A 5,000-nucleotide genomic window follows, 5' to 3' on the forward strand; every position below is an offset into this window, starting at 1 on the left:
GAGTGAGTGGGTGAGTGGTGTGAGTGAGTGGGTGAGGTGAGTGGTGAGTGAGTGAGGTGAGTGGTGAGTGGGTGAGTGGAGTGGGTGAGTGGGTGAGTGGTGAGTGGGTGGTGAGTGGTGAGTGAGTGGAGTGAGTGAGTGAGTGGGTGAGTGAGTGGGTGAGTGAGTGGTGTGGGTGAGTGAGTGGTGAGTGGTGAGTGAGTGGGTGAGTGGGTGGGTGAGTGGTGAGTGAGTGGGTGAGTGAGTGAGTGAGTGAGTGGGTGAGTGAGTGGGTGAGTGAGGGTGAGTGGGTGGGTGAGTGGTGAGTGGTGATGTGGGTGGTGAGTGGGTGTGAGTGGGTGGTGTGAGTGGTGGTGAGTGGTGAGTGAGTGGGTGAGTGAGTGGGTGAGTGGGGGTGAGTGAGTGGGTGAGTGGGTGGTGTGAGTGGTGAGTGGTGAGTGGGTGGGTGAGTGAGTGAGTGGGTGGGTGGTGAGTGGGTGGTGAGTGGGGTGAGTGGTGGGTGAGTGAGTGGTGAGTGGGTGAGTGGGTGGGTGGTGAGTGAGTGGGTGAGTGAGTGGTGAGTGGTGAGTGTGAGTGAGTGTGAGTGGTGGGTGAGTGGTGGGTGAGTGGGTGATGTGAGTGGGTGGGTGAGTGGGTGAGGTGAGTGGTGAGTGGTGAGTGAGGTGGGTGAGTGAGTGAGTGGTGTGGGTGGTGAGTGGTGAGGGTGAGTGAGTGGGTGAGTGGTGGGTGAGTGGGTGGTGAGTGGGTGGTGGGTGGTGGTGGGTGAGTGAGTGGGTGAGTGAGTGGTGGTGGAGTGGGTGAGTGGTGAGTGGTGGGTGTGTGAGTGGGTGAGTGAGTGGGTGAGTGGGTGGTGGTGGTGGGTGGTGAGTGGGTGAGTGGGTGGGTGAGTGGGTGGGTGAGTGGTGGTGGGTGGTGGTGAGTGGGTGTGTGGGGGTGGGTGGTGGTGGTGGTGGGGAGTGGGTGGTGGTGGTGGTGGGTGAGTGGGTGGTGAGTGGTGGTGGGGGTGGTGGTGAGTGGTGTGGGGGTGGGGTGGTGAGTGGGTGGGTGGGTGGTGGTGGGTGGGTGGGTGGGTGGTGAGTGGGGTGGTGGTGGTGGGTGAGTGGGTGGGTGAGTGTGTGGGTGAGTGGGTGGGTGAGTGGGTGGTGGGTGTGGGTGGTGAGTGGGTGAGTGGTGGTGTGTGGGGGTGAGTGAGTGGGTGGGTGGGTGGTGGTGGGTGAGTGGGTGGTGAGTGGGGTGAGTGGGTGGGTGGTGAGTGGGTGGGTGGTGAGTGGGTGGGTGGTGGTGAGTGGGTGGGTGGTGGTGGTGCGTGGGTGGGGTGGGTGGGTGGGTGGGTGGGTGAGGTGGGGTGGGTGGTGAGTGGGTGAGGGGTGGGTGAGTGGGGTGAGTGGGTGGTGAGTGGTGGTGGTGGTGGGTGGGTGGTGGGAGTGAGTGGGTGGGTGGGTGGTGGTGGGTGGGTGTGGGTGGGTGAGTGGTGGGGTGAGTGGGTGGGTGAGTGTGGGTGAGTGGGTGGGTGGGTGGTGAGTGAGTGGGTGAGTGGGTGTGTGGGTGGGTGAGTGGGGTGGAGTGAGTGGGTGAGTGAGTGGGTGAGTGAGTGAGTGGGTGAGTGGGTGAGTGAGTGGGTGGGTGAGTGGTGGTGGTGAGTGAGTGGTGAGTGTCACTCACCTTTCTGTCACCTCTCTGTTTCTCACCAGACGGATGCATTAAAGGTTCAAGGTAAGGAGGCCTACACTCACCACCACACTCACACTACTCACGACCACACTCACCACCACACTCACCACCACACTCACCACCACACTCACCACTACACTCACACCACACTCACCACAACTCACCACTACACTCACCACCACACTCACCACTACACTCACCACCACACTCACCACTACACTCACCACCCACACTCACCACCACACTCACCACCACTCACCACCACACTCACCACTACACTCACCACCACACTCACCACCACACTCACCACTACACTCACCACCACACTCACCACTACACTCACCACCACACTCACCACCACACTCACCACTACACTCACCACCACACTCACCACCACACTCACCACTACACTCACCACCACACTCACCACCACACTCACCACCACACTCACCCACCACCACACAGAGCACCACTAGCACTCACCACCACCACACAGAGACCCATACGACTCACCACCACACAGAGACCACTAGACTCACCACACACAGAGACCCATACGACTCACCACCACACAGAGACCCATAGACTCACCACTACACAGAGACCCCATAGACTCACCACCACACAGAGACCCATAGACTCACCACCACACAGAGACCCATAGACTCACCACCACACAGAGACCCATAGACTCACCACTACACAGAGACCCATAGACTCACCACCACACAGAGACCCATAGACTCACCACCACACAGAGACCCATAGACTCACCACCACACAGAGACCCATAGACTCACACAGAGACCCATAGACTCACCACCACCACACAGAGACCCATAGACTCACCACTACACAGAGACCCATAGACTCACCACCAACCACCACACAGAGACCCCATAGACTCACCACCACCACACAGAGACCCATAGACTCACCACACCACACAGAGACCCATAGACTCACCACCACACAGAGACCCATAGACTCACCACCACACAGAGACCCATAGACTCACCACCACACAGAGACCCATAGACTCACCACTACACAGAGACCCATAGACTCACCACCACTACACAGAGACCCATAGACTCACCACCACACAGAGACCCATAGACTCACCACCACACAGAGACCCATAGACTCACCACCACACAGAGACCCATAGACTCACCACCACCACACAGAGACCCATAGACTCACCACCACACAGAGACCCATAGACTCACCACCACTACACAGAGACCCATAGACTCACCACCACACAGAGACCCATAGACTCACCACCACTACACAGAGACCCATAGACTCACCACCACACACAGAGACCCATAGACTCACCACCACACAGAGACCCATAGACTCACCACCACTACACAGAGACCCATAGACTCACCACCACCACACAGAGACCCATAGACTCACCACCTACACAGAGACCCATAGACTCACCACTACACAGAGACCCATAGACTCACCACCACTACACAGAGACCCATAGACTCACCACTACACAGAGACCCATAGACTCACCACTACACAGAGACCCATAGACTCACCACCACACAGAGACCCATAGACTCACCACCACACAGAGACCCATAGACTCACCACTACACAGAGACCCATAGACTCACCACCACACAGAGACCCATAGACTCACCACCACACAGAGACCCATAGACTCACCACTACACAGAGACCCATAGACTCACCACCACACAGAGACCCATAGACTCACCACCACCACACAGAGACCCATAGACTCACCACTACACAGAGACCCATAGACTCACCCACACAGAGACCCATAGACTCACCACCACACAGAGACCCATAGACTCACCACCACCACACAGAGACCCATAGACTCACCACCACCACACAGAGACCCATAGACTCACCACCACCACACAGAGACCCATAGACTCACCACTACACAGAGACCCATAGACTCACCACTACACAGAGACCCATAGACTCACCACCACTACACAGAGACCCATAGACTCACCACTACACAGAGACCCATAGACTCACCACCACACAGAGACCCATAGACTCACCACTACACAGAGACCCATAGACTCACCACCACTACACAGAGACCCATAGACTCACCACTACACAGAGACCCATAGACTCACCACCACACAGAGACCCATAGACTCACCACCACACAGAGACCCATAGACTCACCACTACACAGAGACCCATAGACTCACCACACAGAGACCCATAGACTCACCACCACCACACAGAGACCCATAGACTCACCACACAGAGACCCATAGACTCACCACACAGAGACCCATAGACTCACCACACAGAGACCCATAGACTCACCACCACCACACAGAGACCCATAGACTCACCACTACACAGAGACCCATAGACTCACCACCACTACACAGAGACCCATAGACTCACACAGAGACCCATAGACTCACCACCACCACACAGAGACCCATAGACTCACCACCACCACACAGAGACCCATAGACTCACCACCACCACACAGAGACCCATAGACTCACCACCACTACACAGAGACCCATAGACTCACCACCACCACACAGAGACCCATAGACTCACCACCACCACACAGAGACCCATAGACTCACCACCACCACACAGAGACCCATAGACTCACCACCACCACACAGAGACCCATAGACTCACCACCACACAGAGACCCATAGACTCACCACTACACAGAGACCCATAGACTCACCACCACACAGAGACCCATAGACTCACCACCACACAGAGACCCATAGACTCACCACCACCACACAGAGACCCATAGACTCACCACCACACAGAGACCCATAGACTCACCACCACACAGAGACCCATAGACTCACCACCACACAGAGACCCATAGACTCACCACCACCACACAGAGACCCATAGACTCACCACCACCACACAGAGACCCATAGACTCACCACCACACAGAGACCCATAGACTCACCACCACACAGAGACCCATAGACTCACCACCACTACACAGAGACCCATAGACTCACCACCACACAGAGACCCATAGACTCACCACCACTACACAGAGACCCATAGACTCACCACCACTACACAGAGACCCATAGACTCACCACCACTACACAGAGACCCATAGACTCACCACCACCACACAGAGACCCATAGACTCACCACTACACAGAGACCCATAGACTCACCACCACACAGAGACCCATAGACTCACCACCACCACACAGAGACCCATAGACTCACCACCACCACACAGAGACCCATAGACTCACCACCACCACACAGAGACCCATAGACTCACCACCACCACACAG

The 5,000-nt window shown here is 56.6% G+C and overlaps 1 long non-coding RNA gene across 2 annotated transcripts in view; it reads left to right on the plus strand.

Moving 5' to 3' along the window:
* The window catches only part of LOC144955729 (uncharacterized), a 14,314-nt gene that overhangs the window by 6,699 nt on the left and 2,615 nt on the right, over positions 1-5,000 (plus strand). For both annotated transcript variants that reach the window (XR_013641793.1, XR_013641792.1), the window contains exon 3: positions 1,692-1,713. This is a non-coding gene — a long non-coding RNA (uncharacterized LOC144955729). The remainder of the gene's footprint in view (positions 1-1,691; positions 1,714-5,000) is intronic.

This window comes from Lampetra fluviatilis, unplaced genomic scaffold (genome assembly GCF_964198595.1).
Source record: "Lampetra fluviatilis unplaced genomic scaffold, kcLamFluv1.1 SCAFFOLD_852, whole genome shotgun sequence".
In the NCBI taxonomy this organism is placed as follows: Eukaryota; Metazoa; Chordata; class Hyperoartia; order Petromyzontiformes; family Petromyzontidae; genus Lampetra; species Lampetra fluviatilis.